This window comes from Protopterus annectens, chromosome 4.part1, assembly GCF_019279795.1.
Source record: "Protopterus annectens isolate FY-2018-M chromosome 4.part1, PAN1.0, whole genome shotgun sequence".
NCBI classification, from domain to species: domain Eukaryota; kingdom Metazoa; phylum Chordata; order Ceratodontiformes; family Protopteridae; genus Protopterus; species Protopterus annectens.
Window position 1 is genome coordinate 751,632,721 of NC_056734.1, and position 18,753 is coordinate 751,651,473.

General features: G+C 41.0%; 1 pseudogene; it reads left to right on the forward strand.

The window, feature by feature from the left end:
- Positions 1-219: 219 nt before the first annotated feature.
- LOC122801296 overlaps positions 220-18,753 on the forward strand; it is a 111,250-nt pseudogene continuing 92,716 nt past the window's right edge.

An 18,753-nucleotide genomic window follows, 5' to 3' on the forward strand; every position in this document is an offset into this window, starting at 1 on the left:
GCCCAAAGGCAGGGTCAGGAACAAAAAGAGATGGTAGAAGAAAGTAGCTTTACTAATTATGATATACAGATTCATAATTTATCTAGTATAGCTCTTTCACTTCCTACAATAAACCTTCTCAAAAAAGGATTTTCTTTTATTCCTACTAATTCCTTTAATTTAGCCAGGACTATTATTGATTTTAGACTTGCTTTGAGGAATTTAAATTTGAAATATATTATGCAAGACATCAACTGCACAATGCCATCTATGGGCCTGAAAAAAGCAAGTACTTATAATCCACCATTAATAGGCACATTGCAAGTATTTCAAAATATGTGTGAAGAAGCTATTAGAGATATCCAACCTGTGAAAAATGTTAACAACTTGAATGAACTAGAAACTAAGGCCATGAAGGAATTAAGAGAAAATAGTCAAATAAGATTGATGAAAGCGGACAAGGGGGGTAAGATAGTTATCATGGATAACAGTCAATATAATGAGTTTATGGAAAACTTGTTACAAGATAAAAATACATATCAAAAGGTATATTATAGTTTCATTCAGCGAAGTTTTTTAAGACTGGACACATGCTTGTTTGATATGTTCTGTCAAGGTGAGTTAGACTATCAAAGTTATAGTTTTCTACAAGTAGAATATCCAAAAATGGCTGTATTGTTTGGTATTCCTAAATTACAGAAAAATATTTCAAATCCCCCCTTTAGGCCCATCATATCAGCCAATAAATCTAAGACTGAAACTCTTTCTCTTTGGTTGGACTATATTTTAAATCCAATTGTTCAGAGTTCCAACCATTACTTAAAAGACTCCTGGCATTTGCTTGAATTATTAAGAGATTTAAAACCATCTAATAAAGATTTTTGTATGGCATCATTAGATGTTCAATCACTATATACCTGTACTGACCAGGAGACAGGCATTGAATATTTGAGAGAGTACTTATCTAAACACAGTAATTTAAATGACATCAAAATTAATACTGTGTGTACGTTAATGGAATTAGTACTCGACAATAATTTTTTTACATTTAATGGTAATCTTTACAAGCAAATTTCAGGTGTTGCAATGGGTGCAAGAGTGGCTCTAGCATATGCCAATTTAGTAATGGAAAACTGGGAAAGCACCTTTATTGACAATAGTTATTACAGTGAAAATATTATTTTTTACTGTCGTTACATTGACAATTTATTTTTTCTTTGGCAAAATACATTAGATGATTTCAATAATTTTGTTAGCTATTTAAATAGCACCACTAATTTTTTTAAATTTTCAGTAGGTGGTTATGGATCAAGTTTAGATTTTCTTGATCTTAATTTGTATTATGATTCCATAGCTAAACAATTTTTTAGTAAAATATATAGGAAATCAACATTTGCAAATCAGTACTTGCATAAAGAAAGTTTACACCCACTGCATATGAAAATAGGAGTCATTAAGGGACAATATATTAGATTGAGTAGATTGACATCACAAGACACTATTTTCTGTAATGAAATGAAAACTCTGAGAATTTTTTTTCTGGCTAGAGGTTACCAAATATCATGGCCAGAATCTATTGAAAAAGAAGTTGTGGCGTTAAGAAATAATAAAGCTAGTCCTATTTTGATTATCAGTTTGCCATCTTCCACAAGTAATATGTCAGTTATGGATAAGAAATTTTAAAATGCTTTTGTTTTGCCTATTTCTAATGAAATGTGGCTTATTAAAAGCATTATAGTTGACAATTGGAAGATAGTATTAGGCAATCAGGAATTAGTCAAAGTTATAGGTACAAGACCTAATTTTACTTTTAAGAAAGTTGTAAATTTTAAAAGTTTATTAGAGAAAAGAGCTAATTCATGTGATACAACTAGTGAAATTACCATTAATACTAGGGGCACCTATGCGTGCCATCACTGTAAACAGTGTAGATATATTAGTAATTCCTCCTCAGTTTATTTTTCCCATTTAAACATTACACATTGGTCTAAAAAGTATTACACTTGTCATAGTGAAATGGTAGTATATGTAGCCCAGTGCTTGTCATGTCCAAGCTATTATGTAGGGATGACTACAAGATGTCTCAAAAAAAGAATTAGTGAGCACATTTTAGCTATTAAGAAAAAAGACATGACAAATGCACTGGGCAAGCACTCCACTAAGTGTAATAATTTAAAAAAATTTATATTTTCTGTTTTGGACAGTGTGTCTTATGGTATGTTTACTGGAGACAATAAACTTAGTTTGGAATGCAGAGAATCTATATGGCAGGTATATCTAGGTGCAGATCAAGCTCCTGGATTAAATGAATTGGTTAATATAAAATGTTTTTTACAAATGAAATGAATTTTATTAGTAACATTTTTACAATATTTTTCTTATTTAACATATAATTTGTTAGGACATTATTATTATTTTTTTGTATTTATACATATTTATATAAAAGAGAATATATATTTATATGTATATAACTTACATCTTAATGGAATTAATTGATTACTGACATCACTGAACATGTGATCATTATTTTATTATATAAAGTGCTTTAGTGTCTGGGTGAGTTGTTTCTGATGAAGTTCACGTTAAATAAAGTGAATGAAAGCGCTAAAGATTGGTGTTCCGTACTTTATTCAGCTGATTTGGATTAACCTTGGAAGTGTGTTTTATTTAAATATTTCAATGTGTTAGGAAGTTACATTTAGAGAGTTTTTTTTTTCTTGATAAGGCTAAGCGACATGTTGTGAATAATAAATTTGGAGGCTGTGAGTGAGGATGATAGTTTTTATTCTTGCACATCAGATATATTTGATGGCAAAGAGAGTCCTAATGCATATTGTTTGTTGGGCACTGCAAATGAAAATGTTAAGAGTAGATTTATTCCACCTTATAATAATGAATGTGTTAAACATTTCTCACAAATGGTTAACTTTGCTATTGAGCAGTTGTTTGCTGAATTTTATAAGAACAAATCTGATATACAGTATACTTTGACTAAGAATGAATGGGCTGCTTTAAAAGATTTGGCAGAGAGAAAAGACCTGATTATCAAGCCAATGGATAAAGGCAATAAAATAGTTATCTTACATTATTCACAATATTTATGTATGTGTTGAGATCATCTAAATAATAATATAGTGTATGAAGTTAGTGATATTAATGTTTATAAAAAAGCTATGCAAGATTTTTCTAGTTTAATGGAGAAAGGTTGCCATTTAAAGTATTTTATTAGAAGTGAAGTGGACACAAAATTTAGTTCTAAAGGTTGCAACTTGGCCACACTTTATTGTCTACCCAAAGTCCATAAGGACAGTAGTAATCCCCCAGGTAGACTGATTGTGTCCACGACTCTTTTCTTCAAAATATTGAAAAGGTATCGCATAATTTTTTGTTGCCTTATGTTGAGAAGCTCTCATCCTATATTAGGGAGTCTTCTGATTTCCTTACTAAAATATCTAGAACTAAATAGAATCCGAATATGTATTGGATTTCTTTGGATGTCAAAAGCTTATATACTAACATCTGAAGAATTCTGTGAATTCTATGCACGTCTTTCTGTTTATCTTGCTGTTAGTTGCATTTACATGCATGCACACCACAGTATATTAACTCTTAGTATGAACAGCTACTTTTAAATACTGGATTGTACTAAGTACACTAAATACATGGAGGCAAACTGCTTCAGTAAACTGCTTTAGTTAGTACGACATTTCTGTTACATTTGACTTTTGGTTCTACAAAGACACAACACATATGCTGTCAGCTCTCTATAGTAAATTCCCAAAGTCTATTTAAGCATAGTTACATTTACACCAGAAGATCTGGTATTTTTCCGGAGTCTAATGTAAAACAGTTCTTTCTTTGTATAACAGTTTTTCTTTGTTCTTCTAATTTATGATTTGTCCTTGATTCTTTGGTCCAGGAAATTCAGTCTTGCATTATCTGAAACTTAGTGTTCCAGCACTATCTTGCTTGAAGTTACTTCGATGTACTTTTAGCTTTACTTTATGGATGTCCTTGCAGCTGCCATCTACGTAGTTATTTTTACAGACTTTGTTTCTCAATAACATACTTCTTCACATGGATGCCAAAAATCTATTTAAGCTATCATATGTTTGCCAGCACATATACTACTTTCTATTTTTTAGCATTTATATTATTCTAGATTAACCCTTTATATTTCATACTATTTTGCAGCTTTTTATTCAAGCTAATAATCATACTAGCAACAGTTTGAAAAGACAGTGGTTGGGATTCACTAATCCACCGTGTAAGACTAACTAAGTCTTACACGGAAACTGCAGTCTAAGAGTATGATGTCAGCCCGTCATGCATATTCATGAGAGCGCGCTGACTCAACTCTAAGGCTAACATGGAGCATGCACGAGTGCACAGGGCGTGTCAGACTGCCGAGCAGTCCAAATATCCATGCCCCTGCAAGTGTCTAAACTGCAAATGTCAACTGAAATGAGCGAGTCTGCTCAAATGTCTACATACCCAACACTACACTCCCCCACATTCTAAATCCCTGTACAAGTTAAAAATGTAAAGCGTACCTTTTTTTTAAATTATTCCCGACATAGCTGCCCGTATTTGCGCGGGTATGTGCGGGTTTGCCCTTTGCTTAGCTACAGTTAGCAGTGTAGACATCAAAGAGGATAATACACTACTGATATGCAAATGAAGCCAAATAGCAATAACATAGCGGTAGAGCCCTCGCACAAAGAGGAGGCATTCCTGGTTCGAGTCCCACCACTCCCCTCCCTATTTTATGTAGGAAATGTGTGCATAAAAATAACTCTTGACATTTACCTTTTAAATCCCAGTAAAATGCATTGAAATGGCCTATGCATTAGTGAACGATATTTTATATATATATATATATATATATATATATATATATATAAGAAGGTGGAATGGTCATGCATACTGATAAATGCATAAGTAACGTATCTTAAGCAATGTGAAGCACTGCTAAGCAAAGTCCACTAGTATTAAGCACAGTGAAGTATAATTGCTCAAAGCTCAGCACTGCTTTAACTGGTGCAATAGTTTTGTGCGGAGCTACGCATCGTGCCAACTAGCGCAAACACAACATGTTTGCGCGGAGCTGCGCACCGCGCTAACTAGCACAATGTTGGGCAATGTCGGCCAGCGTAGAGCAACTACCTATAGCTTAGCACTGCTTTAACTAGCGCAATAGTTTTGTGTGGAGCTGCGCACCGTGCTTACTAGCACAACGTCAGGCAACGTAGGGCAACATCGAGCAACGTTGGGCAAAGCTGAGCAAAGTCGGCTAAACACAGCTACACCTCCTATCCGGTCTGGTCAGTAGTAAAATAAAAAGCAATGACAGGCCTCGAACCTGGGATACTGCGCACCATAATCACAGTACTAAACACTAAGCCATGACAGCTTTAAATATGGATGCATTTCCAACACACTCATATATAACAATGGAAGTTTACCCATTGCTAAGCAGGTTTGCTCTTAGCTGAGATTTTTCAAAACAGGCCAATCACAAATAAGTGTGGGAAATGAGGCATATTTAAGCTCCATAGGCGGGAATAATTGCCATAACTGGTTGTAGCTCCCATCTACAGGGCATTGAGGAGTCAAAATATATGGTTTGGCTCCTCGTCCATCATCATGATGCAAGACTCCTGCAGAGCCAGTTTCAGGGCACTGAGTACAAAGCGGAAGCCCGGAACCATTTAGCACATGATCTCACCAGTGCCACAGGCGTCCCTTGGACTGGTGAGCAGGTCAGACACCACCATGCAGACCTGAAGAGATGCAAGGAGGACCGACTGAACCAGTGGATACAGGAGGCCCGTGGAATGGCAAATGCCCCACTACTGAGTATGTAGCCATGGAATGAAGTATGTAAGAATTGCTATTGTAGTCTATATTATGGATAGGTATGTCTCAATATCCCTTCATTTACTTCACAGCTGCAGGTGTCCCTGCTGTGATTCAGAAAGCCTATGCAGATAGGCTGCTAAGGCTGTGCCATCAGGCAGGTTAGTAATTATTCTGCATGTGTGATCATATAAAAGAAGTGAGAGAGCCTGAAAAAGAGTGTTGTAACCCATTAATAAAGGTATAAAAAGTGTGGAATAACTTCTCTGCATGTACTGTTATATAAAATAAGTGAGACAGCCTGAAAAGGTGTTGTAACCCATTAATAAAGGTATAAAAAGTATTGAATAAAAGACCTCTGCATGCACTGATATATCAAATAATTGAGAGAGCCACTAGAAAAGTGTGTAATGTAATTAATAAAGGTATAATTCCTGGAGTGTGTCTGTGTCACTTACTTCGATATGTTGTTGTACCCTTGCATAATAGAAATAGTACTGCTGTATTAAGTGCAGTCAACCCACACATGGGTAGGCCCATATAAAGTGGATGAAGGGAGTGCCAGTAGCTGTTAAGCATATATACAGTCCTCAACTGTCGGTTAATGGCCGGCATGTACAGGTTAATCTGGCACATGCGTAGCTTGTTATTGTGTTCCCCAGAAATGTCAGTATACTGCTAGAAATGTAGGGGGCTGTTAACATATACCTGATAATGTCACCTGAACACATCCAGATATGTAGATACATAAATATAAATGAAAATATAAATATGTAGCAGTAACATCTGCATCCAGGAGAGTTTGTATATCAGATACAGGTCAGGTATATCAAGAACTAGCAAAACCCATTTCACAATTTAACGGACATTGCCTAGTGTAATAATACATGTAGGGGATATTTAACTGCAGTCAATAGGAATGTAGTGTAAACTATAAGTATAGATAAGTTGTTAATGGAGGTATCTTTTTACACCCTACTGTATGTGCATAAACAATGCAATTCCACACCTGAATGGGTATGTCTAATCTCATAACATTTGTTGGGACACATGTCCTATTGGTTTATAAATATCTGCATTTACTTTGATGCATGTGCCCTGTTCGCATACCACAATCTTGGTGGCCTGTTGCCACCAATCAATCCTGCATGCTGTTGGAATGTCCACAGTTGATCTATATATGCATGTGTCATGCTTGCTGTTCAGCTGTTGGAACTCTGGTGTGTTGGGTTAATGGGAATACTAGTGTATGCTGTTACAACTAAATTGGAATGCTGTTGGCTATTACTAACCCATATTGTCATTAAATCCTCCTAAACATAGAATGTATGGGAAGGCCGGTCCCAGTGGACCCACCTGTCCCACCTCAGCTGGTGATGACACCTGGCACCAGCAGTTCCGGTGCCCAGCCCGGGACCTCTTCCTCCGTTGGTCCTATGCCACCTTCAGGTGGAAGCGATGCAGGGGATGGGGCTCATCCCCCTCGTGCAAGTGTGGGTGGAGGAGGGCCACCTATCACCCTCTGAACAGACCGGGTTGTGGTGAGTAGGGAGATCCAGCGTTCAGTCACTGATCCTCTATGCCAGCTCGAGGCAAGAGTGATGTGACTCATGGGTGAGCCTGCCCCTCCTACGCAGCCCCCAGCACAGCCACCCTCCAGGCTGTGAAGGTGCAGTGGTGACTGCCCATGGGTGGGGATCTCAGTTCCACTGTTGCCATCTGTGTGCTCATGGGCTTGCGATTTCCAAACACCCTTCCCCGTCAATGGTGTTCACCCACCCCATGTGTCATACTCTGCCCCTGTATGCATCTTGTTTGTCTTGTCTGTTTACCTCCCCAACCTTCCTCTCAAAATATACCTACTTCCCCTACCCCAAATTCCACTCTCACCTGAAAAAAAAAAATTGGCAATCTGCTCCCCAAAAAAAATTACGCCCCATACATAGCTGCCCATTTCGCACACATGTCCGCAGGACACAAACTGAAATTTAATTGGCAGTGCAACATACTTTGTTGTCCTCACCCCTCTCTCAGGAGTGGAAGGTTTCAAATTTCCATTCAAATTACTAGTAAATGCACAGCTGTTGCTGTTAAGAAATGAGCAGCTATGGACCTTCCCTACACCCGTCCTGCGCATCCTGAGCTGTTTTCCCTACTGTCTTTCCCTCTTTGTGCCCCTTTTTCACCACTTTCCTATCTTCCCATTTTCTTTTCTTTCAAAGAAATGAGCACGGGGGTTAGCGGGAGTAAACACTTTTAAGCAGTAGTTAGCAGGTTTGCGCGAGTGTGTGCCTGTGTGCGCTTGTGTGCACTTAGCTAAGCTTGTGTGTGCTTAGCTAAACATTACGCAAACCCGCTTACAACTGCTTAAAAGTGCCTTAGTCACTCTGTATGTCAGGGCCCTTGTTCTGCTCAGCAGCAAAATAAAATACCTCTATCAGTCTCGAACCCCGGACCTTGTACACACTAAGCTGCATGAAGTACCACTGAGCAATGGTAAACATACAACAAATTGGTGCTGAAACCAATATATAATGCATCAGAATGAGTGAATGTAAAGGCCAAATAGGAATGCCATAACACAAATCCTGTTCTGTGGATCTTTACCAGCAGTTCTTGTGGAATTGCATTACATGACTGTGAAAACAGAACCAGACATTCTAGCATGAAATAATGTTACAGCAGCACTTTACAACCCCCACACAGTATTATAGCAGGACAAACACTAGCATATCTGATTAGGGTAGAGGCCATACTTCCCAACTGTGACTAATTTCCAGGCATGTCCCTGATTCCTAGACAGTTTTTAGTTGTGTTCCGCTGAATCCTACTGAAAGCTACTGAAGTTAGGCAAAAAGGTGGTGAATTACACTTAATGAATAATGACAAAAAGTAAGAGTTAGACACCACTTGTACTTCAGGAAATGTATATTAATCCATATGCTCTGGTTCTCTCAAAGTCTCAACCTAATGTTTCTAATATTGTAAAGGTGTACCTCACTTCGACCTACTTTACCCTGAGTCTGTTCAAATATGCACCTGAGTGTTTAAGAGGCCTGGCACAGGCAGAAACACACAGGCATATCAGCTATTCTGCTGTTACACACTGTGCAAATAGCTTTGGAAGGAGTTACAGAAGCATACCCATATGCAGGAATACAACACTGAAATACCAAGGGATGTAGCCATGTACTGGTAGCAACCAACTGTGACAATGCCATTGTTCCAGTACTGAAAATACCGGTGTGGTGCACAAAGAATAACAGGCTAACCTCTGGCTACCATCTGGATAGGTCCTCAGTTGGGAGCTACGCAGACAGACTACTTGTCTTGGTAAACTAACAGGTACACAGCAACCCTTTAAGTCCAGCAAGATAAAGTTCACACATTAATACATAATGCTCTCTGTCCTACTGCACCCCTACCCAAATGTAAAATAAACCTGTGTGTTCAGGGTCTACCAAGGATGTAGGTAGGCATACTCAGTACAGAAATTTATACAGTTTCCTTGAGCAGCCTGTGCTAATTTCAACACTAAAAAAGCACAAACTGTTCAAAAGTGAGTGAATAAATATTCACACTATAGCAGTTCACAAACAGTTCATGTGCCAAATGAATACATCTCAATAACTACTTTTGTATGGCAGTAAATCGTATAAGTAGAAAAGAAACTACATACTCCCATGTATCTTGTGTTAGCATATGTAGGGGTGAGTACAATTCTACACTGACAACTGTGCAGTGGAAGTGGCAACATTCAGGTCTGAGTACAACAATTATATCACTGGCTACACCCCTAGCTTCAAATATAAGAACTATACCAACCTGCTGACTTACACAACGGTCTCCACAGCAAACAAGCATGCTGGAAAGTTGAAAGGACTACGCCTACCTGACATAGCAATTTATAGCATTGGGTTGCTATGACAGTGAGTAATGCAATTACCACACAGCAGGCTACATGCGATTACCAAATGGTGGCCACCAATTGGTGCAGAGGCCATCACATGCACATGTGCAGATACCTATAAAAGCAGGCTGTACCTGCTGGCCACACATGCAATCATCCCATTGCAGATGGTGCGAGAGAGAGAGAGAGAGAGACACAGAGACAGAGAGGGTGAGAGAGAGACTCACACCCCCACCCACACCAGTGGAATAAAAATAAATAAATAAATAATAAACTAATAAAAAAAAAAATAAATAAAACATAAAAAGAAAAAATTAATTACATTCAGCCAAAAAGACAGCTAACTGAAAAATACGAACTCATACAAAGGAAAGGTATGTAACAGATATGTATTTACTGGCATGTAGTAGATGTATTTGAAGACCACTCTACATACTTTGAAACATCAATATGTGGCAGCAGTACATATCTATGCACAGATGCCCTGCATAACTATTGCCATGGACAAATCAGTGTGTAGTTGTGTGCAGTGGGACATTACTGTGATATATGTAGCTCATCATTAAATGTCAAACATCTGAACCATGTTATCTGTGTTCTGTACAGTAGTGTGGACAATGTCTGTTTGGGGAAGTAGTGCATACAGCTATATAACCATGGATGTGACAGAGTAACAAATGCATGATAGTCATATCAACATGTAGCTTAGCACTGGCAACAGCTGTACCAGGCTAGTATGGTAATTTAGCATTTGCAGCTATATATACACCCCCTCTAATATTACTGTGTGCTCACATGTGACACCTGTTCATGTTGCAGCAAGGCCCAACAGGTCAGCTGTGAGGTACATGGACTTACAACAGTGTGGTCCTTGTGTGTGTATGGAACACACATATGGAGAGATCTGTCTGTGTCAGATATATTAGCATCTGTACATGTGCATAGAGCAAGGGACATACTGCAACTGTTTGTGAAAGGTGGATATATATATATATATATATATATATATATATATATATATATATATATATATGTTGTTGAAGGGTGTTATGTGCATATTTCTATATAGGTTGTAGTGTGTGGCAAGCCAGACAGCATACAGTGCTGGTATATGACATGTGGTGGTTGAAGGCTGTGGGTATGATTCGTCAGGTTTGCAGTGTTGCAGCCAGTGAGGCCTGCTAAGGCTACATGGGCTGAGAACACCTTCAATGCATTCTGCACAACACTGTGCAATATTATGACATAACTGTATACCTCACAATCTTCCCATACTCAATATTCCCACCATGAAAGGTGGACTGTATATGTGCCTATATGTATATCAATATGTACACCAATGGATGTTTATATGTATGTGTGTGTATATACATATATATATATATATATATATAGAGAGAGAGAGAGAGAGAGAGAGAGAGAGAGAGAGACAGGGCCTTATTTACTGCAACAGATGCCTGGTGACAAATCCATGGACTCAAGCTCAATGTTGACACTGCATTGGCATCCCTCCTTGCAAAAACTCAGTACCCATTAACTACCACATAGGTGGTAGTCTACTTAACACTGAAGGTGTGATAAGAGACCATGGGACACAGGTGGACAGTAGTCTCCCCTTTGATTGTCACAGTGCCCCACTAGTCATGTAACCTGTCTACGTAGCACATGTAATCACAAAAGGTGTGTCATCCAGGGAAGTATAGGTCAGTGTTCCCCTCTACTCCACACACATAAAGCCCATTATAGAGTACAATGCCCCATGTGGTATGTACCTCACAAGACATCTACAGTAACTGGAAAGGACACAGACATACCTCACAAAGAGTAATACCGGCCTCAACCAGATGCCCTATGCAGACCGTCCCACAAAACTACAGCTAGACTGTGTCACATACCGTCTACCCAGAGGTGACCTCTGCCTAATATGCAAAGCTATGTGAAACCCAGAGCTGGTGGACATGCTCCACATAATCAGATCACAATCCCTACGAGCTACAACGCTCTAGGGACCTAAACCTTGTCACCTCAATAGACAGCACATGCTGGAGGGATAGATCCCTATCTCAGAGACATCCCATACCCTGGCACAAACCACCAATCAATAGAAATCGAAGCTCCTAATTAGCAGTCATCATATATAAACCTGATGATTGTATATGAGATAGGAAATACACCCCGGGAATCACCGCTGTAGCTCTGCTTCACAGGGCCACGTGAAATGAAATTACCTGTGTGTCAAAGGCCAGGGTAGCATATGGCTAGACATCTATAGGTCCTAGGGCCAATAGCCTATAACCTACCTATGAACCGATACACACCCACATGTACTTGTTGCAATAATTGCTTTGTGAGGTTGACTGAGTGTGATGGTGAATGTGTTGGTGAATGTGTCAGAGTTCTGTATATGTCTGATAGCTAAGTGGGAAACTGTTTCTGTCATGGTATTTAGTGTCCTAGCTGTGATCCCAGCAAAAGATGTGTATACTATTGCTAGGCACAAAAATCAGTATGACAGACGGTCTGACGTAGTGTGTTGGTGTCGACTGGGGTGTCCCATTGTAGGCTGCAGCAGTACATGTATGCTTATTGAATGTTACTGCTGGTGAATCCAACCCCTGAATGAACTGTAGTACTACCTGAAGCTGTATGCCTAAACAGCACAGTATGGTGTATGTACACATGTCCTGGAACCACTGTTTTGTTTGTTCCCCGTAGTCCTCCAGATGACATACCTCAGGCATAAGGTCTTGTAACTGTTGACACACAGTACTGTATGGTATGCAGGTAAAGGTCATGTGTGTTGTCATACCTTTGTGTCTGGTATGTATGTCTGATGTGTGTGTGTGTATGCCTGTACCATGGCCTTGGTCATATGTGTGTTACAGGATACAGGTGCATATCTAGCAACATGTAGAGTGTAATACAGCAGTACGCCACTTATATTGACGAATGAGCACATATGATAGGCAGGGGTTTGCCATCAATGACTAGTGTGGTATACTGGTAAAACTGTGACTGGTCTTTACAATCATTGCAATGGATTACATGTTACGTTATGCATTAGCTTGATATATACCCCCTGTGGCTAGGTGGTGCATTGTGTCTCATACAGTGTGCCATGTACTGATGTATAGTCTTACATACTGGTTTATCTTTGTTGCTGTGCAAAACATGGTTTGATATATAGAGTGTGCCAGGCACTGTCAGGCAGTTGTGGGTTGAGCACTGATATTTGGTATTGAAATTGTGTATCCTTTGACAGGCAATAGGTTGCTATATATGGCAGTTAAATGATATCTGTACTTTAGAATATTAAGTGTGCTACTTGATTTGCTCACACATATTGTTTCATTGTCTTCCAGGGTCATATCCCACCATCCTAATCCCTCATACAGCCCAGCAGAGGATGAAGTAATAACAGACACCATGGTTCAGTGCTACACCATGCTGTTCTCAAGAACCAGCCAGGACCAGCATGAGCGGACTGCACTGTGGCAAGATCTTGTCCGTAGGGTAAATGACATAGGCATGCATAACCGGACATATGAGCAGGTATGCCATCACTGCAGTGATTTAATTAGACATGTCCGGCAGCATGCGTCTGATATCCGTAGACAACAGCTTGCCACAGGTGGTGGGGAAGCCATCCATCCCCCCCTCAACAAAGTGGAGGAGCTGCTCCTGAGCCAGGTGGCTCCTGGCCAACAACAGCAGCAACAACAACTAACATGCGTCATCATGGAGACCGGAGCCATCCTGCAAGTTGACATGGAGCGTGCAGGTAACATGGCATAGCTGTACACTACTGTTACCTCTATTGGTATATCATGCTTATGTGAGATGTGTAGTGTGTAGTTACAAGATGTGGTGCCTAGTGTTGTGCAATAATAATAAATCGGAATATAATATGCAGGCCTGTGACTGTCAACAGTTGTACTACTGTAAGATTGCAAACACACAGTAGCAATGCCACAGTTGTTGCCACTGACAAACTGTCTCATATCCTTGTAGGTCCCTCTGGTGTGACAGCAAGGCAGCAGACCCATGCTGGTGAGTGTGTTCTACATTTATTATTGCTAATTAAATGTGCATGTCATAGGTGAGGTGTAGGCCATGTACACGTCACACACCAGCGCATAATGCATGCTGTGCATGTTTGCTGTGAGACTATGCACATCTCAGTAACATGAGTAGCTAACTCAAACACATGCAATACACAGAGCATCCCACACAATTGTGGCAACACTGTAGTGGACATTGGATAAGCAGAATCGATACACATGCACACAACACACACAACTATGTCATACACAGTACACGTTAACATGCTACACATGGCATATTCAGACACACTCTGTAAGGTCACACTTCAGTATCCCAAATGTCATCCACACAGCACACATAACATACCTGAGTGGTAGAGTCCTCTCATGTGGCTGTGCGACACTCTTCAGCACATAACACATTCATGTTAGGCAATGCCCCCTACTGTGCACCTTACGAACCCATGTAACAACTGGCCGTGAAATGGTGAATGTAGCCATGGTACTGCAGTTCAGGTACAGCATGCTATGAGCTGGTCTGGCACACATTAGTAGCCTTGAGTGACCACATGATGCTGCATGATGATGTCACATGGTACTACACCACATCCAGTTACAGTGGCCACAGTACTACACATATCATTAATTGCTATGCATCTCAATGTTGTGTGTGTGCAAACAATATGCACCGATACACAATATGCATAGCAATCATCATTTGTACAAAGTGACACACATGTCTTGCAATACTATTGAGTGTATAGGTCACATGACACACATTGTGTATGTGTGATGTTTAATGTTGCAGTTGTGTGGTAGCATGCCATGTCATGCTTGGCACTGGCATGTCCACAATATGTCCTACACTCACCATAACCACTGAAAATGGCTATGTTGAGCAATGGTATTCCATCAGGTATACATGCACCACTCATCCTGTGTGTATACATAGCATGCATGTGCTAAACCTGTGTCCACAATTGTCTACTAAAGATACAGATGCTATAATCAGAAATGGATATCTATGTGACACACTGATACACATCCAGCCATGGTATGTATACCTGTGAGTGATGGTGCACAGGACATTGCAAAGCTGTTAATACCTGCACAGCAATGTTGTGTCCATGTACACATTGCTTTCCAGGGTGAGGCCAATAACTGAACAAAACACACATGCATCAAAGCCATGTATACTGTTATTAGCAAGGGCTGTCTACACTCACACTGCATGCTGTTGAGCAACACACATCCTGCCTGCTGTCACGTTTGATATAAATGTTTGGCTTGTGATACTATACCCCACCATCACATGCTATTGAGTATGTTCTGGATTGCTGATGGTGTGTGTGTGTGTGTGTGTGTGTGTGTGTGTGTGTGTGTGTGTGTGTGTGTGTGTGTGTGTGTCTGTTGTAGTGAGGAGTGTATATGCGTGTGCATGTGTGCATGTATTCATGTGTTCATGTGTGCATGTGTGCATGTGTGTATGTGTTCATGTGTTTATGTGTGCATGTGCATGTGTGCATGTGTGCAGACATCATGTACAGGTTGTAAAGTGTGTTTCCTGTCTCCCTCTCACAGGTGCTGATTTTGGGCTGGTTCACTGCAGCAGGGAAACTGATGTCACTGAGCATGATAGTGATAATGATGATAGTTGTGTTGAGGCACAGGCATGTTTGCCAGGGTCTGTCGTTGAGCCAACAATCGACAGTACACGTGTCCACCCCATCCATGCACACAGTCATACTGCCAATACATCCATCACCAATGCCCTTAGCTGAGGGACAGCATACAGCCGGCATTGGCCAGGACAGTGTGGTATCTATGGCACTTGCATCCCAGCACAGCAGCCATACCCAGATGTCTGGAAGGGTACCACATAGGCAGATGTCCAGGGGTTCTCGTCGAGCACTGCTGGCCATCATGCCACTGGCAGACGTGCCACAGGTCTAACAACCTTGCGCATGTTCCAGGCTGTCATGCAGGCACAGGCATGTATGGAACGGTGCACCAGACAGAGACTAAGAGCACAGAGGGCACATAACACCGCTTTAAATGACAGTATCCATGACCTAGCAGGTGCCATCCGTAATTACACTGAGGTCATGGATAGACGTTGGGGTGAGACATTAGATGTCCTCCTCAATGTCATGTCCATGTGTCAGGACAGTGTGGGACGGGTGAGATGTCGACTTGGATGTATGCCAGCAACATCAGCAGCTGGCAGTCACCACAGATGTCCCTCAAGTCACAGCCGCTCCCATAGTGCCAGTACCAGCCCCAGCAATGTTGGAGCTGGGCTGTCCATAGACCGTCCTAGAAGACCACGTGCAAGTGGCTCTAGACAGTCCCAGCAGGGACCTGGGTCCAGTGTACATCCATCTACCTCTGGGGATAGCACCCAGTCAGGCTTAGTACCTAATAATGTCAGTAGCAGCCCTGCCAGGCACAGGTACCTTATCCGTGGCCAGAGACAGTGATCTGTAAAGCCTGGCAGGTACAGTCTGTGCCTGTCCCACAAATACCCATATATGGCAGCCACATGGTGGAACTGTCTGCATGCAGACACACACACATAAGCAAGACACCTATGGCTACCACATACACGCACACATTACATCAACATTGGCCCATAGCAGTACTCTTGGCCCTCACACACACACACACACACACACACACACACACACACACACACACACACACACACACACACATACATGTCAATTGTATGGTTCACTGTAGGCCTCTGGCAAACCAACTACATACCCTGTGCATATGATGAATCCTGTGCCACCTCCTGTCATCTGTGACATCGATGCAGGAACAGGCTACCATGGTGCTGATGCACAGGGTGACTTTATAGCAGTATAGCAATGTTAGCATGTTGTCAGCAGTAGAGTGTAATGATATGCTTGAAGGTGTGGCTGAGCAGGCATGATGCATGTGAGCTATGATTGTCAATGTAGTAATGTTTACACCAGTGTTAGTTCCAATAGTGTATTGTCCGCCCACGTGCCAGTTGGCTGATGTGTGTAGTATTGGCAGCATGTGTTAGAGAGTGGACAGTATGTGTGGGATGTGTGTGGCACAGATTTGCAGGTGTACATTTGTGAACATGGTGGAGGTGCACTGTCTGCATGTATGTGCATAGTGGACACATGGGCAGGGTGACATGCCCTGTATTACACAGTAACACCCCATAGTCTCGATTGGTGGCCAGTATGCAATGTACTACACACATTTTGGAACTTGACTACACGTGTGTATGACATGGTTAGACACTGTGCTGTGGGTGATACTGTTACTATCTATCACTGATTTGCATTCTGGTAGTATACACAACTTGAACAGCCTGACCATAACCAATCGTTAGATGATGTCTTGACAACTGACGCACAGATGTAGGACACACAGTAACATTTGTACACTTCAGGTACTCTACTATGCCAGTAACCAGTGGTATTCACCTGCACCCATTACTGAGACCACTACTGTTTGGCATATAGCTCTCTTAGGTACAAGCAATCACAGTAGGGATATGTCCGTCCACATGTGGTAATGCATACTGTGGCCTATAATGCATTCTCCAGATGACACACACATCCTCCACAAGGGTATCACACAGACAGATCCCTGTTGTCAAACCCATGCTGTAAAGCTATAAGTCAACCAAAGCATAGTCATCCACCTTTACGGAACATAGTATCCCCACAGTACCACATAGGTAGTAGCTACCAACATGAAGAACAGGTACCGATGTGTACATGCAACCAAGTGGTACGTCATCTGTCCTTCGATAATCACATTTCCAAAGGTATGTTTAAATCCCTCGGTGGATCACATAAGCAATGAGGGGTCTGCATGCATGTCAACAAAGGTTGTTGTACACCTATAATGAATAGCCATCAGTGATAGATCCTGCTGCATTTGAACAGGTCTGACATCTACCTCGGCCATAAACCCTCACTCACACAATTCTATAGAAACCGTAATGAGTGTGTGTGACACAGTTGACCTAGGCCAGGGATCACTGCAGTGGCTGGCCTTGTCACAAGCATACAGATGTGACCTAAGATCTGGAAAGCAGCATCACACTCTTGAAAAGATGACAGATGTGTTCTTGGAGAAAGCTGGGTTCCCACACATGCAATAATTGAGGTCATATGTTTGTATATGTATTTGCCACACAGCTACCTCACATGTGCAATGCACATACTGGTTTCATACTGTAGTAAAAGCAAAACCCACAATCCATTGACTAACAGTCTCACATACATAGAGCACACACACACACACACTTGTCAAGTGCAGGATTCAAACCCCTACCTAACTGCTTTCTGTTACTACAGGAGTACGCATTTACACGACGCGCTATACACATTACTGTGAGTTCTCTTTTCCACAGGTATATTTGTAGGGTGGTGACATCATCAGACCTTACAAAGATTAGTATACCACTTTTAAGGTCTTTGACTACTCTCCAAAAAGGTTGCACCTCTCCAAGGAGATCATATACAAACAGACACACACTTGTCAAGTGCAGGATTCAAACCCCTACCTAATTGCTTTATGTCACTACAGGAGTATGCAGTTACACAACATGCTGTACACATTACTGTGAGTTCTTGCTTCCACAGGTATATTTGTAGGATGGTGACATCATCAGACTAGACAAAGTGGATTACATTAGGTGACAATGGATGGGCTACATAGAAGGAATGTCTGAATACTTTGGCCATGTGATCATCAAAGGAGAGTTCACTATCTAACTGTGTCCCCAGGGCCTTCATGACTTTCTCCATACATACTTGGTGTACCACCTATGTGGTAATTTGTTTGCACTTTGTTTTAGCAAAACGGGATGACTATGCATTCTTTGGCATTCTTGTTGGGGCATTGTTTTGACACCAGGTATCTGTGTCTGTTAGCCCCTTCTGGAGGATGTGTGTGTCAGCCATAGAG